The 17,419-nt window shown below is 49.5% G+C and overlaps 1 protein-coding gene and 1 long non-coding RNA gene across 2 annotated transcripts in view; one reads left to right on the top strand and one right to left on the bottom strand.

Annotated features, from left to right (window-relative positions):
* Positions 1-17,419, bottom strand: part of KCNK13 (potassium two pore domain channel subfamily K member 13) — a 111,912-nt gene that overhangs the window by 76,567 nt on the left and 17,926 nt on the right. The window lies entirely within an intron of this gene.
* LOC132660092 (uncharacterized) lies at positions 81-11,603 on the top strand. The gene is made up of 2 exons (XR_009601317.1): positions 81-2,318; positions 3,509-11,603. It is a non-coding gene; the product is annotated as an uncharacterized LOC132660092 (long non-coding RNA).

Raw genomic sequence — 17,419 nt, 5'->3', positions numbered from 1 at the left:
CGCTGCCCGGGAGAGACGCGGAGGCCAGGCGCCACCGCACGAAAGCCCGCCGCGGAGCTGCTCGGACGCGCGCGGTCTGCGATCAGCAGGGCGCTCGGGCCGGCGCGCCGCGACGACCCTGCGGGGTGCGGCGGGCTCGGGGTGGGGCCGCGCGGACACCCGTGGCGGCTGCGCGTCAGGGTCCGGCAAAGCCACTGCGCGGCTGTAAGGAAACTGGCCTCCAATTAAGAGAAGTTGATTTTAAAACGGAATTATTTAAAAGGTAAGATGATCAAGCAAGTCACAGAGCCCCCAAACGTGGGGACACACGTCGGCACAGGGGCCACGTGGCTTGTCGCCAGCTGGGTGCTCGCTGCTCCAAGGGAGAAACCAGGCTTCCGACCGCGCGTTTCCGGAAGCTCATCGGAGAGACGCCTGTAGGGTAACGGAGCCGCAAGTCTCTGGAGAATAAGGTCACTGCTTTAAGGGAAGAAGAGGTCCCAGCGAGAAAGCCCCCGAGTGACTCAGCTCCTGACACCCAGGAAGAGCGCAGCGAGGCGGCCACACGGCAAGAAAGGGAGGCGGCGCCAGGGCTTCCAAAGGGGCCTGAGCCCGAGCAGCGCAGACGTCCCGCGAAGCGGCGGAGACGGATGCCCAAGGGAGATCGGAGCGAGCTGTCAGAGAGGGGAGCGCCGGGCAGGAGCTGAGGGCGACGGCCGGGCGAGACTGCTTCCCGGCCCCAGAAGCGCGCCGACAGAAGGACGACGGGTGGCGCCAAAGGCAGCGGAGGCCATCCCGAGCCCGCGGGCCAGGCCCGAGCTTCCTTTCAGCGAGGAGCGCGGCGGACGAAGCAGAGGTCTTCAGAGGCAGGGGTGCCCTCCAAGCTCCCTCCGGCCCAGGAGAGGGCCAAGGGACACCTCTTTCTCCTTCGGCGGGGGGCGGGGGGCGCGTCTAGCTTCGCATATAATTTTCCATTTCCAAAAACACCTGATTTTTCATGGGAAAAGCTCCCGGATAAAATAATCCAAGTTGCCATAAAAAATCCCAAAGTGTTAACGAACACAGAATCCCTCAAATTCATGATATTCTGAAGCATTCCAATTCGCCTGGAAAACGGAGGTGGAAACAGCGTGGCCGTGTGAGGAAAGCGCAGCGCCCTCATCGAGAAGCTCCTAAAGGCCCAGCTCCCGAGAGCCACGCGGAGAAAGGGCGCAGCGCGGCGGAGGGCGCCGGGAGGGGACGCACCGCGCAGCCGCTGATTCCAGCCACCGGGACCGGGGCGGGGAGGCGGCGTCCTGGGCGGCTGGGGAAGGCCAGGGCCGGGGTCATGGCTTCTGGGGTCTGAACATCCGAGACTGAGCCCTGCCTTTGCCACCAGGCTTTGCGCACACGCAGCATATTCAAAAGCAGAGACATTACTTTGCCAACAAAGGCCCGTCTAGTCAAGGCTATGGTTTTTCCAGTGGTCATGTATGGATGCGAGAGTTGGACTGTGAAGAAAGCTGAGCGCTGAAGAATTGATGCTTTTGAACTGTGGTGTTGGAGAAGACTCTTGAGAGTCCCTTGGACTGCAAGGAGATCCAACCAGTCCATTCTAAAGGAGATCAGCCCTGGGATTTCTTGGGAAGGACTGATGCTAAAGCTGAAACTCCAATACTTTGGCCACCTCATGTGAAGAGTTGACTCATTGGAAAAGACTCTGATGCTGGGAGGGATTGGGGGCAGGAGGAGAAGGGGACGACAGAGGATGAGATGGCTGGATGGCATCATGGACTCGATGGACGTGAGTCTGAGTGAACTCCGGGAGTTGGTGATGGACAGGGAGGCCTGGCGAGCTGCGATTCATGGGGTCGCAAAGAGTCGGACATGGCTGAGCAACTGAACTGAACTGGACTGAGTCTCACTTAACCCCTCAAAGCCTCGGCTTTCTCTCGTCCGTAAGTGAAGATACTCCAGTAAGTGGAAGGGCTGTGTGCTGAGTCTGGCATCCATCGAGCTTCCTCTACCATGATCGGTACAGTCTCCCTTCCCGGGTGGCACTCGTGGTAAAGAACCGTCTGCTAGTGCAGGAGATGTAAGAGACACGGGTTTGATCCCTGGGTCCAGAGGATCCCCTGGAGAAGGAAATGGTAACCCACTCCAGTACTCCTGCCTGGACAGAGGAACCTGACAGGCTACCGTCCATGGTGTCCCAAAGAGTCAGACACTACGGAGCGACTCAGCACGCACATGTCCATGCCACACACCTTCATCTCCACGAATGCCTCCATCTTCAATCAGAATTAACGGAGGGCCCACGTGTTTGCAGAGGAGTCCCCCTCAGTGAGCCCTTCCTGAAGGTAAGGCCCTGCCCTCCTGTGTCAGGACTGGGTTTGCCATGCAAAGAACAAGACACCCTCACGGGGGCCACTGACCCAGACAAGCTTTCAGAGCGGAGACACCCTGGGACATAGGATGACAGTGTCAGAAAGAGCGTCCCCTGCCCATTTTGTACTGGGAGTGAGGTCAGTGAAAACCATGGTTCTCAACACCTTGCTAGGTCATTCTTTCTTCCTCTGCACAATTCTGGGAGTGGTGAGTATCATCACCCCCACAGTCCAGGGGCTTCCCAGGTGGTGCACTGGCAAAAGAATCCGCCTGCCAAGGCAGAAGATGTGGGTTCAGTCCCTGAGTCGGGAAGACCCCTGGAGAAGGAAATGGTAGCCCACTCCAGAGTTCTTGCCTGGAGAATCCCATGGACAGAGGAGCCTGACAGTCCATGGGTCAGAGAATCAGACACGACTGAGCAACTGAGCGAGCCACATTACAAACTATTTTAAGATACAGGAGAGGGAAGCACCTCACAACGGGCAAATCCACCAATAAGCTCAGCTCACCTAGTTGTAAAGGATTTAGAGGCATCTTCGTGAGTCAAACAGCTACCCTAAGATGCAAATACAGTTTTTGAGAACTTTTTATACGGGAGTATAGCCAATTAACAATGTTCTGATAGTTTCAGGTGGACGGCAAGGGGACTCAGCCAAACACAAATACAATTTTATAAGTAGCAGATCTTCAGAGTATGTTTCAAAATCATTCCACTATTTCATGTGAACAAGTTAAAGCTACAAAAATAACCACTGCTAACTGGATAAAATTACTGTTTTCCTGTGTTCAAACGACTGCTTCACAATTAGAGGCCTGCCTAATAAATGTGGGGCCGATTAGGCCTTGTGTTCTGTGAGGGAGGTAATTTTCTCTCCAGGAAGTAGGAAGTCCTTGTGTCCTGGAGGCCTCCAGGAAAGCGGCTTACTAAGTGTCGTTTCATTATGCAGAATCTCCTTCCAGCTCAGACTCCGTTAGGGTCAAACGCCCCTGAGCTTCGAGAGAGGGCCAAAGGCAAAAGATTACGCCGCACCCGTGACGCCTGTTCTGGGGTTCTGGGAGTGGAAAGTGGACTCACCCCTGTGCAGCAGGGTTCCGACATGAAGCCCTTTCTAGTTTTACCCTTTCTTCTTTCTTTTACTGTGGCCCATCCCTGCGTATCCAGGTGTAGATCGTCTACATGGCTTATATCAAAGTGGGATGCACGCCGAAGCCAAATACACACAGCCCGGGGGTTGTTTACACTGCTTGCCTCCCCTGGAAGGAAGAATTTTGCTGGTCCGGTAGAACAGAGGGTGTGGTCCAGGGCTTTCTCCGTGAAGCAGATGAAACCCTTTTGAATGATTTCGCAAACATCATGCCCAGCCTGAGGTCCACTTTTTCCGCGGCAGGGTCAGGCTTGCCTAGAGGCTGCCTTTCTGCTCGGGTCGCTCGGGACTTTGCTCTCTGACAGCAGTGCCTTTCCTCTGGCGCCCTCAAAACCCACCTGGACAGCCAGCGCTTTCCCCGGTTGTTTCAGAAAGAAGATGATACGTTCAAAGCCAACTATCGAGTCAGAAGCGGCCTTCCCAATAACTCACATGGATAAATCGGCGCTCCGTCTCCTGAAGCCCCACTAATGGATGCTCTCTTTCCCTTGGGGTTTCCCATATACACAAGTTTCAGGAAAAGGAAGCCGTTAACAAGAAACAAGGTGCATCAGAGATCTGAGGACATTTTCACAGTCACCAAGGGCACACAGTGAATAAGGGTGAGAGAGCTCCGCTTCTGATACCACCCACGTTTGCAGTCCTTCAAACAGTGCCGGGGGCCACGCGGAACCCGAACCACAGCCCTACTTACTGAGACAGCAGAGCGGGCGCACGCACTTCAGAACTATTCCACCTCAGCCATGCGGAAACCAGACACGCAGTGTCCGAAAGAAGCGCACAGAGATAGAAGGCCTAACTGGCTGGTGCGATGATAAGTGATTTTTACTCTTTAATTTCAAAGATGGAGACAAAATTATTTAAGATTTGAAATAAGAGTCAAGTACTTCTTGATGATAAGAGAAGACAACCCATGAGACCAGTTCCATTCCCGAGGCAATCTGGGTGAGGCTTTTCAGGTCTCCAGAAGGACTCTCTCCATGATGAGCCCATATCGACCGTTGGCCTGGATGGTCATGGACCTAATAATGACGTTATATAAACTGCAGCACTTTAAAACCCTAACCTTCCTCCGAAACAAAGCGAGCAAGAATCACAAAGGGGTTCCGTGTGTGTGTACGAGTGTGTGTGCCATTCACATAAAAACTGGAGTAGATAAATGCCAATTAAATGCCTACTTATAATACTGTGTCATAACACAGCATTGTAAAGCAACTACACTCCAATAAAAGTTTAAAATAAAAGTCACAATAAAAAATGGAATATTTTGGCCCTGTCTTAAAAAAGCACAGAGTATCTGTTATGTGCACACACTTTACATATATATCGTCTCACTTAATTTTCTAAACAACCCCAGGAGGTCAGCAATATAACCCCCACTTATTTTGCAAGTGAACTTTATTCATACGTATCCACAAATGTTTTTATAGCTTCATATATGTGTGTGCGTGGGCAGGCTCCATTCTTTACCTGATACATTAGACTATGTTTTATGACATTTCCGCTGGCCTCCACTTAGTATATTTGTTGACTAGACTTCAAAAATGGCTAAGGCGCATAGTTGAAATAATCTTATAATTTGGTATATTTTCCATATTGCTCCCTGAGAAGATTAAGTAAAGTTAAACAAAATCACCCATTTAAAGACAGTGTTTTCCATGTATCCCCTAAAATCATAACTAGCCCCAGGGGTACCTAAGAGGCCTGCAGGAGGAATGTCCGTTTCTGCTGACTCCATATTTTAGAGCCTATGAAGAACCCCCAGGCTAGGGCCTGGCACCCAGAGAAGGAGAGGGAGCAACGTGGCGGAGAGGCGGGAGCCCGACCCCAGCCTGCCCGGGTGCTGAGAGCGAGCTGGAGCCTGGCGATGGAGCCTCCTGGATTGCTAACCTCAGCGTGTGTGGGTTTTGGTGCCTGTGCGTTAAAAAGCCCGGGTTCACTTTTCTCTGTCTGGCCCTCGGGATGCTTACACACTCTACACAAATGTGTGATCAGTCTAGTTCAATTTCTCAGTCGTGTCCGACTCTGTGACCCCATGGACTGCAGCACGCTAGGCCTCCCTGTCCATCACCAACTCCCAGAGCTCGCTCAAACTCATGTCCATGAGTCAGTGATGCCATCCAACCATCTCGTCCTCTGTCGTCCCCTTCTCCTCCTGCCTTCAGTCTTTCCCAGCATCAGGGTCTTTTCTGATGAGTCTGTTCTTTGCATCAGGTGGCCAAAGTACTGGAGTTTCAGCTTTAGCATCAGTCCTTCCAATGAATATTCAGGACTGACTTCCCTTAGCATGGACTGGTTGGATATCCTGGCAGTCCAAGGGACTCTCAAGTTCTTCTCCAATACTACAGTTCAAAAGCATCAATTCTTCGGCGCTCAGCCTTCTTTATGGTCCAGCTCTCACATCCATATGTGACTAACGGAAAAACGACAGGATGAGATGGCTGGATGGCAACACGGACTCCATGGACATGAGTTTGGGTGAACTCCGGGAGTTGGGGATGGACAGGGAGGCCTGGCGTGCTGCGATTCATGAGATTTCAAAGAGTCGGACACAACTGAGCGACTGAACTGGACTGAAGGAGCGTAGAGGCGGGCCTGTGAAACCCTAGGTAGTCACTGTTGGTTGTTGCAACTCAGAAGATATAAACTCAGGCTGAGGGGTGGCCTCAGCCCCCAACAGTGGGGAGAAGCAGAAAGCAGAAGTAAAAAGCAAGAGACTGAGAAAGCGCCTGCTGTTTCCTGAGGTTTTCTCCCTCTCGGTTTGGGCTCTTGTGAGGCGGAGCCGTGTTTCCTGCCCCGCAGTTCCAGAAACTTCCCCTTTGTCCTCATAACACATTCTGTGTTTTCGCCTTGACCTAATCCAAGTGAGTGCTGATACTTGTATGAAAATGAGAGACTACAGAAACGTGGTCATAGGCACTGCTAATAAAATTGCCCTGAATTGTTATAGGAGAATTCAATGTCAAGTTTTTATAAGAGAATTCAATGTCACAATGTTTCATTGTAGTCTGCAAGGAGGAGAAGAATTCAGGGCGACAGAGGATGAGACGGCTGGGTGGCATCACTGACTCAATGGGCACGAGTCTGAGTAAGCTCTGGGAGGTGGTCCTGGCGGGCTGCAGGTCACGGGTCTCAGAGTCGGGCACGACTGAGCGGCTGAACAATAGCAACATCTGGACGAGTCTGAGAGTGGCTGCTCCACTGTGCTGCTGGAAGGCAGAAAGTCTTTCTCGGGTCCTCACACAAACAACCCGAGAAAAACAAGGCAGCGGATACCAGCAGCAGAAGGCACGTTGGCTGTAATGCCGGCTCTCAAGGAAGCTAAAAAGGAAGCTTTGGGGTTTGTTTTAAACAGAGCTTCCAAGGCCCCACCTCAGACCTGTTGAATCAAAAACCCCAGTCAAGTGGTCAAGACAGTTATACTTTTTTTTTGTTTTAGTTTCCTAGGAGATTTTGATGCGCACTCCTGTTAGGAAGAGCCACTTGACCCCAGGACAAAGGGACGCCTGAGAAAAGGAAGGGCTCTCGCGATCACACGCTCAGGCAAAACCAGATAACGCTAACTGCAGCGGCTCCCTGTGGGCACTGGCGGAGTTCCCTCCTAGCTCAGAAACACCTGATTTTCTTGCCCAAGATGAGCTTCAAACCTCCAAAATGGCTTAAACTGTGTGCAGTAGATACTTCTTGAAGAAGTAGGATAACCTGTAATCCATTAAGCAGAACAAAACAGGGTTTGAGTTTGCAATTAGTATACAATTTTCAAGTCACTTCCTCATTGTAGAAATCAGAAATTAAGAAACAAATCATGTCCCGGAATCACATGACTCACTGTTTGGTGATTCATCCACACTGTGGGGTTTATACGCCTCTCTCTCTATCCTATCAGGTTACGTATATATTTTTCCCATATAGAAATAGGACCATATTGTTTTATAACATATTTTCCACTTCATGTATTGTGAACACACTCTGTGTCGAAATGCACTTTTTATAGCTTCATAGCACTGCAGTGGTGGATGGACTTGTGAGGCTGAACGAGGCCCACATGCCTGTGAGGTGGATGGACAGCACTACCCCCGTGAGTGCGTAGTCAGTTTCCTACTGATGGAATATTAGGTTGTTCCCAGAGTAGAGATGTCCATGTTTTATTCTATGATACGCATAATAGACATTAACGCTTCATTAGCTGGAAACACTTTTTTGTAGTTTATTGTTTTAGGTGTTAAATACACAGGACTTTTATGTTTTCACCAGTCAGATCGCTTAGTCTTATCCTTTGTGACTTCTAGGCTTAGAAAGCTAAGTTCTCACTATGATACTGTAATAAATTTTGATACATGATAAATGTCAGGATACAAATATTTAATCAATTAAAATGCTTCTACCAAAATGATTAACCTAGAAACAAGCTTAGGGCGGATGCATTGCTACAGAAAGCTTTAATTCTAGAGAAAACTCCTTGATAAGGCAGCACATTGTCCCCTAGCTGCCAGGTAAGCTGGGGATGCTGCGGTGCGTGCCCATTGGGAAGGAGTCCTCCTCCAAGGTGACCTGGGAGAGGACTCGGTCTCCGTGAGACAGGAGGAGAGCAAGCAAGCGAAGCAAGAGCCCAGCACACTGCTGTTTCTCTTTGCTTTCCAGCCCTGTCCAGCTCTGTGACCCCACAGACTGCAGCCCACCAGGCTCCTCTGTCCACGGGATTCTCCAGGCGAGAATCCTGCAGGGGGTGCCGTTTCCTCCTCCAGGGGATCTTCCCGACCCAGGGATCGGGCCCCCACCTTGTACGTTTCCTGCATTGGCGGGCGGTTCTTTACCACTAGCGCCACCTGGGAAGCCGCTCTCAGACTATAAGAAATCAAGTTTTAATTATGCTAACCTTTTTCTAAGGCATTTATTTTCATTATATAGCAGTGTGTGCACGTCAATCCCAAACTCCCAGTCCACCCTCCCCCTCCCACCCCTCCGCTCTTGTAACCGTAACTTCATTCTCTAAGCCTGTGAGTCTGTTTCATTAAATATTAAGTCACTTTGCATTTGACTGCCTCTGCTAATTCATCTGAGCCACGCCTGTGCAGAGCTGTGAGCTGGCTCTCTGTCATTTCAGGAGATCAAAGGCCAGGTGCTCATTCAGGGGCGACAAAGGGAGGGTGCAAGGGAGTCTCAGTCAAAGCCCATGGAAAGCAAGTTTCCATTCATCCGTCCACCCAACAAACGCTTCCTGAGGGCCCGAGGTGTGCCTGGCACTGTGTGGGGTGCAGACACACAGAAGTGAGTGAGACAGACGGGGACCTGTGGTTCCGTGTGGACTGCAAGACCTAAGAGGTGCCGGGGAGACTCCCCGAGAAGTGAGGAGATCCGGTATGATGAGAGAAAGTCGCACCCACCAAACACCACTGAGACAAATTCCATCAGCCCCGAGGCAACGCGCAGAGGAGACGCAAAAAGGCTCAGCGGAAGATGAACGCTTTGGCAAACTTACAAATGGCATGAACTCTGAACGCTCCCTTCTCACACACAGATTTGTTGGCAGAAGACACAGCCTTATAGTCAAAGTGGTTGAGGACAGCCTCTGTGCAATCACTGACCGACCGCGCAGCGGCGGGGACACAGAGCTCACATTCAGGAAACCAAGCTTTAAGAAAAAAGTGTAACAAAAATTCTGACCAGATAAATCAGCAGTCACACATCACACAGTGACATAGTTCACAGATTTAGCCCAAGCAGGTTACTGAATAAATTTAAAGAATCAGAAACAATGACCTTCAGGGGAAAAATAAGAGTCCAGAGTTATGATATATTTTCCAAGATGTCCAGTTTTCAACAAAAAAAAAATGAAATATGCAAAGAAAGAAATCAGTCAGTATGAACTGTCTCTGAATATCCCCAGATGTGGTAATTAACAGAAAACCCTTCAAAACAGCCATTATAAGCAGGTTCAAAGAGAAAAAGAAACCAGGAATAAAAAGCCCTAAAGACATAGTGGAAAGTATGACAAGAATGAACAAACTAGAGATTTTCAAGAAAGAAGCAGAAATATAAAAATAACCAAGTGGAAATAATTGAAGTGAAAACGTAGGTGCCAGGTGCCGGGGCTGCTGGATTGGGAACAACTGCGTCGTGGATGTAGCCGTTATTTTTAGGATGACGGGGTGGTAGCGATTATTTCCCAACACTGTGAATGTACCCCACATCACTGAATCCCACATTCGAAATAAATGGCAACCCACTCCAGTGTTCTTGCCTGGAGAATCCCAGGGACAGCAGAGCCTGGTGGGCTGCCGTCTGTGGGGTCGCACAGAGTTGGACACGACTGACGCGACTCAGCAGCAGTAGCAGCAGCAGCATGTCATATAGTATTTATATGTATGTCATATAAACTATATCTAGACAAAGTTTAAAAAAGAAATATTAAAAAAAAAACCCGTGAAGATCAGTAAAAATAACAACAAACAAAACAGAAAACAAGTTTAGCACAGCCCAGCCAATTATGTGATAAAACGGCGTTTCCAAATGCCAGGCACTAACCCAGCTACAGAAAAGACCATTTGCGGTATTGAGAAAGTCTTAGCACTGTCTTCCAGAATTCCATTAATGAGGAGTTGGTAAATCTCCACCCATGCATGGTCAAGGAGACCTCTTAATCTTCTGGAAACAGAGATGGGAGGGACTCCCCTGGAGAACTGAGACAGCTCACAATGTTCTCTGCAAGAGAATGGGAGACAGGAACCCTGGAATCACCCCAGGACTGGCTGCTCTCCGCAGGCCCCTTCATCCCTTTGGCAATATTCACACCATCTCTCATTCAGGCTGGGCACACTGGCGGGATCAGGGACTCCCTGCATACAGCATCAAAAGAATCCACCATTCTCCCTGACTCACCCTGGATTTGTCGAAAATTCAGAGGTGGCAAAGAGTAACCAAGGCAATGGTGATAGCTTTTATTAAAAAAAAGAAAACTATCAAGAAAGAATAAAATCAAATAGAACTGGGACTGAGTCCATCTTTGCTGGTATTTTGAATTAATCTTCCTCAATGCTGAGAACACAGAGCAGCAATTCTGCACATGTTTTGAGGAGCATTATGCTTAACTAACTAATTAGTTCACAATACAATCTGATGCTAATGTAGGCGACACCGCAGTCCAGAAAAAGTGTGGGCTTTGGAGCCAGATGGACCTACTCCTTCTTCTGCTAGCTGCGGGGTGAGGGGCAAGTTTCCTAAGCCTCAGTTAGTTTGCTCATCTGTGAAACGGGGACGTCATCACTGAGTGTTGTTCTGAGGATCAAACACAAACCACTGCTTATGGTTTCTGTGCCCGGTGCAGTGAAGGGCTCAACAAATTTAACTCTTAGAATCTGGGCGCCTACTGAGTGTCTGCCCCCTGAAGACACTCAGCATCTGGTGCAAAGCGGGTACCAGTGGTGGCTGTTGGGTCTCCCGGCCTTTTCAGAGCATCCTGATGCTCCCTTAAAGACAAAGAAACGAAGGTGCTCAAGTCTGCAAAGCTTGTTTCTGCATCCCACCCGTCTTCTTCCCTCCCAGGCAGATTTTCCTGCCACTTCAAAATGCTCCCTTTAACATCTGTCTCCCACATTTCCGTATCTTCTGCCTGCCAACCTCAGTATTTTAACGATGGCTTTACTGCATCTGTTTTTAATAACCTCTGTTTAAAACCCTCTTCTCTCTTCATTTAATATCACTTGTTGGAAAAAAGAACCGGAAGGGATGGATGTTCGTTAGCACCGGGTCCTATCTCCACCCCAAACAAACACAGGATTATGAGAGTCTAGAGGGTTTTCACAGAGGAGTCATGAAAAACGTCTCACCGCGTTAATGTTCACAAAAAGCGTCTTTAAAAATGGAGCTCTCTTTCCCACAATGAAATTGACTTTATTCTCGAATAACTCTTGCCAGTGTTTAAGTGATGCAGTTCTTAACTTCGCTGTTTTTCTTAACAACTTCCACTCGTCTCCCAGCACTGGAAGCCCCAAGACTCTCCCTTGCTTGCTTGCTAAGTCGCTTCAGTCGTGTCTGACTCTGTGCGACCCCATAAACGGCAGCCCACCAGGCTCCCCTATCCCTGGGATTCTCCAGGCAAGAGCACTGGAGTGGGCTGCCATTTCCTTCTCCAGTGCATTGGCCCTTTCCTAAACCTCATATTCCTAAATCATCTGCAGAAGCACTTCACCTCACCCAAGAACAGGGTATTAGGGTTAGGGTTAGCCTAATACCCTTTATGAGTCCCTTAATACCCATAAATAATGAAGTATTTATGGGACAATCACTTTGGTGGGGTTGGCATCCCAGGTTTCAGAATGATCTTTCCCACAGACACTTGGGCGTTATCCGAAATCAACATGGCCAGTATCCAACGAGACCTCAGAGGCGCTCTTTCCGTTTCACTGTGCCCTGTCAGTTGCATGCTGTACAGAGCTCGATACATTTTTAATTACTCTACTGAGTTTCCTTTGAACCTGTCACTTTTCACCATTTCCAGTTAGTGGGTCTTAATTTCCTAGAGGAAAACCTTTGGCTGGTCACAAAGTTCACGCTTTTCCGGTTCAATCTCATTTATTACACAGCTTAAGAAGAACAGCTTCTTTGCCTACTGATGGGGGACGACCAGAGAGAAATCAACAAGAGTGGGATCCAGTCTCCACGAATCCCATCGGGAGAGGCTTCACTGCTCTGTGATCAGACCGGAAGCAGTTTCTGAAAAGCAGTGTCACAGAGGACACAGCTCTGCAGCTCTTTCTTAATTTCCTGATAAACAGCCAGGTGACAAGGTCACTCGGTTCTTACATCTCAAAGACACAGGGCGGACCTCAGCTCTTAGGCCAGTGACGAATGGCAGGTGACGCTCAGGCTGGATGGGGTGGGGCCAGGGGAGCAGCCATGCTCGTCAGCTGGTGGCTGGCTCGTAGAAGAGCTGACCCAGCACACCCAAGAGAAATCAGAAATCTACACTTTGACTGGAAATCTCATTTTTCAAAGTTGACCACTGCTTTGAGTGTTCTCAAACACCCCACAGCCCGTGTTAGCTTCCTGGGACTGGCTGCTATAGGCTCACAAGAGCGTGCATTCTCTCTACTCTTGCCTTCAGGGATTCACGTTCATAGCTTGAGATGTTCGTGGCCATTTAGGGAATATTCACGTCACAGAAACAGGCACATGCTACAAGTCAGGCTCTTGTTTCTTTGCTCCTTAAGCTGCCAAACGTTTCCCGGCACATCTCCATCTGTGGGCCAAGCAAAGCATGGCACCTCTGGCCACAGCTGCAACTTCTAGTTTAAACACTGAACTATAAGTGGTGGTGGTGGCGGTTTAGCCGCCCAGTTGTGTCCGACTCTTGAGACCTCATGGACTGTAGCCCACAAGGCTCCTCCGTCCATGGGATTTCCCAGGCAAGAACACTGGAGTGGGTTGCCATTTCCTTCTCCAGCGGATCTTCCCGGCCCAGGGAGGGAACCTGGATCTCAGGCATCGCAGGCGGATTCTTTACCAACTGGTAAACAACCGTGAAGAAGTAGTTGTTCACTCGCTGAGTCGTGTGCAAGTCTACAGCCCACGGGCTGCAGCGCGCCAGGCCTCCCCGTTCCTCACCGTCTCCTGGAGTTTGCTCAAACTCGTGTCCATTGAGTCGCAGCCTTGCCGGGGCAAAAGGGGCTCACATAACCCGATGAAGCTAGGAGGCGTGCAGTGAGGGCCGCCCAAGAAGTGGAGAGTTCTGACAAACCCCGGTCCTCTGGGGGAGGGAATGGCAAACGCCTCCAGTATTCTTGCCGTGAGAACCCCATTAGTTCAGTTTAGTCCAGTTCCGTCGCTCAGTCGTGTCCGACTCTCTGTGACCCCATGGACTGCAGCACGCCAGGCCTCCCTGTCCACCCCCAACTCCCCCAGTTTGCTCAAACGCATGCCCATCGAGTCGGTGATGCCATCCAACCGTCTCATCCTCATGAGAACCCCACGAACAGAAGTGCTATAGGAGCGCGCAGAAGCGGGAGGGCGGAGACGCGGGGCGCCGCCAGCCGAGGCCGGAAGGGCAGGGCGCGCTCTCTGCACTGGGCGCTGCCTCCCCGCGGCTCCGGGCGGCTGCGCCGCGGTGATCCTCCGGGGACCGCAACAGCCTGAGGTGTCTTCTGAATCATCAGGAAAAGCTGAGACTGTGCAGCGATGGAGCAATAAGAGTGCTTCAGGCCAGTTTTCAAGCAGCTGCGAGTGGACTAAAGCTCTTGCCAGGCACCCAAGGAGCAGTGATAAAACGACCACTTCCCCTTTGCTCTTCATTCCAAGTCCGCCTGACCTCAGCGGGGTTCTCAATTCCTGTTTCTGCGACAGGAGCTTTCAGCAGTCTGGGGAAGCCTGCCGGTCTCCACTGTCTCAGATTTTCTTTTTTTTTAATGAGTGAAATAAAGTGCATAAGATTACAAAAGCTATGGCATTAAAGTTACGAAACCGGGCCGCAGACGCTGGCTCACTACCGGGCCGCATGCTCAGCGGTGTCCGACTCTTAGCGGTGCAACGGACTGTAGCCCTCCAGGGGCCTCTGTCCATGGAATTTTCTAGGCAAGCGGGTTGCTGTTTCCTATTCCAGGGGATCTAACCCGCGTCTCCTGTGTCTCCTGTGTTGTAGGCAGATTCTTTACCCGCTGAGCCATCAGGGCGTCCCATGATACAGTATTTGAACAATTTTACTGTATCATTAGATAACAAGAACAGGCCTAACAACGACCCTAATCTGCAGCATGATGAGGGGCTGACACGCGGGCGTGTGCCACACTCTTAGGTGAGAAGAGCCCACCTGTGGCCTCTGCTGGTGACAAAGGGACAGGGGCCACTTGTTCTGCCTCTGAGCGGTGCTCTATCCTCTCTACTGAAGGAAATGCTAGAGGTTGCCCGGTCAGGGGTCAGCGAACAGAAAGGCGGAATTCTCTTCCCATCCAAATCTATAGCCTCCTTGTAGTGATACTTGAAAACAACGGAACATTACTGAAAGAGATTAAAGGATCCAAAAAAGCGAAAAGACACCCCATGGATTATAACACACAATATTTTAAAAATCACTATATTCCCCTAGTTGATTACAGAGCCAACACAAGCCTTCTTTGCAGAAAGTGACAAGCTGATCTTAAAATGCACAGGAAACTTCAAGGCACCCATAATAGCCAACACAATTCTGAAGAAGAAAACCACCCTGGAGGATTCATACTTCCTGATTTCACAATTAACCACAGAGTTACAGTGGTCTCGGCAGTGTGGTACTTGCATGGAGATCAACGGAATAGAACTGAGAGTTCAGAAATCAACCCTCACGTTTGTGGTCAACTGATTTTTGACGAGGGAGTCAAAACTATTCGATGAGGGAGACTTTTCAACAAATGCTGCTGGGACTGGATACTGCATGGAAAAGACCTAAGCTGGACCCTTGTCTCATAACGTTTACAAAAATGGGTTCAAAGTAGACCTACAACCTTACTGTAAGAGCAGAACTAGAAACTCTCAGAAGAAAACACGGGTGCAGGTCTCCGTGGCGCTGGATTAGGTGACAGTTCCTCGGATATGACGCTGAAAGCATGAACAACGGCACAGCATTTAATGAGACTTCATCCCAGGGGGAAGCGCTTGTGCTTCAGAGGACACCGTGGGGAAAGCAAAATGACAGCCCGCGGAAGGGGAGGGAACATTGCAAACTACATATCTGATAAGGGAAATCTATAATATATAAAGAACACTTATGATTCAACAATAATAAAAAATCCCAAATAACCCAATCTAAAAACGGCAAAGGATCTGAATAGACATTTCTTTCAAGAAGGTATATCAGTGACTAAAAAACGCATGAAAATATGCTCAGCATCACCTGTTATTAGGGAAATGCACATCCAAGATGCAACAGGACACCGCTTCATATCCACAAGATGAATGTAACCACAGAGATGGGTTATTAAGTGTCCTGGCAAGGATGTGAAGAAAGAGGAGCCCTCATGCACTGTTGGTGGGGATGTAAAATGATGCAGCTACTTGGGAAGAGTCTAACAGTTCTTCCAAAGGTTGAGAAAAGAGTTTCTATATGACCCAGAAATTCCAAACCTACCCAAGATAAGTAAAAACACTATGTCTGCACAAAAACTTGTACACTTATTCATCATTATACAGAATTATTCATAATAGCTAAAAAATTAACACAACCCAAACATCTATCAGCTGATGAAATAACAGATAAAACATGGTATAGCCATATAACAGAATATTACTTGGCAATAAAAAGGAGTGAAGCATTCATATACATTATAATATGGATGACTTGAAAACATCACCGGGCCAAAGAAACCAAGTCTGTCTAGTCAGGGCTATGGTTTTTCCAGTGGTCATGTGTGGATGTGAGAGTTGGACTGTGAAGAAGGCTGAGAGCCAAAGAATTGATGCTTTTGAACTGTGGTGTTGGAGAAGACTCTTGAGAGTCCCTTGGACTGCAAGAAGATCCAACCAGTCCATCCTAAAGGAGACCAGTCCTGGGTGTTCATTAGAAGGACTGATGTTGAAGCTGAAGCTCCAATACTTTGGCCACCTGATATGAAGAGCTGACTGATTGGACAAGACTCTAATGCTGGGAAAGACTGAAGGCAGGAGGAGAAGGGGACGACAGAGGATGAGATGGTTGGATGGCATCACTGACTCGATGGACATGAGTTTGAGTAGCTCTGGGAGTTGGGGATGGACAGGGAGGCCCGGCGTGCTGCAGTCCATGGGGTCGCAGAGAGTTGGACAGGACTGAGCGACTGAACTGAAAGAAACCAGGCACAAAAGGCTAAGCGCCATAAAGTACTCTGTGATCCCACTTAAACGGGTCCAGAATAAGCAAGTCTACGGGGACAGACAGTGGACTGGTGGTTGCTGAGGGCTGGAGGGAAGGAGAGGGTGAGGATAACGGGTGTGGGGTTTCTCTGGGGGACGATGAAGCGTAAAACGGATTGTGTTGATGGTTGCAGAACTCTGTGAATACACTGAAAACCAGTGAATCGTACACTTTAAATATCTGATTTTTGTGGCATAAGAATTATAGCTCAATAAACCTATTACCAAAAAAAAAGAACCACCAGTGAGTGTGAACAAAAAGCCCACGGTTACCTCGGTGGAGTAGGATGGGGAAGTGAAGGGAAACTGATTTTTCAGTGTTTTGTTTAAACACTTTGCAATGACTTGAAAATCTATTCAAATATGCATCCATTACTTTAGGAATTTTTCAATGCGAAAGATATTTCTCAAAAGAAGAGAAGAGGAACTTCTCCGGTGTCTGGTGGTTAAGGACCCAGTTGCCAATGCAGGGAACACAAGCTCCATCCCTGGTTTGGAAAGATCCCACGTTTCAAGAAGCAGCTGAGACCATTCCCCGTGACTGGGGCCCGGGCCCTGGGACCCACGCCTTGGGACAGGAAGCCGCCTCGACTGGGAGGCCCGCTCCACGGCTGAGGCCAGACCCTGGCCACCCAGCTAAAGGCCATGCAGCGACTGAGGCTCAGCGCCGAAATCAAGATCATCAATTAAAAAATAACAGAGCCACCCCACCGCTAACAGTTCAAGCCAAAGCTGAGGTGCGAGGTTGCGGGTGAGGTGTACAGGGGGGCAAACAAACAGGGGCTTCAAAATTTTGTCTTTGGTCCAGAGACCCTGCTCAGCATCCTACAAGGCACAGAGCAACCCCTCAACAAAAGGGCACCTGGCCCTTTCAAATGTGGTTTTTCACATGTACAGGAAGGTGCCTGGTCTCTTCCACTCCAGCCACAGCCAGTGAGTGACAGCTGTGCGCATCCCGCAGCCGGCCACTTCGCCTCGGGTGGGACCCGAGGTGTGACTTGTGCTCCAGAAGATAGCTTCCTGCTGGGCTCCCCCCACCCATCCTCACAGCGCTCACCCTCCTGCGAGGCTCT

This window comes from Ovis aries, chromosome 7 (genome assembly GCF_016772045.2).
Source record: "Ovis aries strain OAR_USU_Benz2616 breed Rambouillet chromosome 7, ARS-UI_Ramb_v3.0, whole genome shotgun sequence".
Taxonomy (NCBI): Eukaryota; Metazoa; Chordata; class Mammalia; order Artiodactyla; family Bovidae; genus Ovis; species Ovis aries.
This window is presented reverse-complemented; position numbering and strand designations above follow the sequence as displayed.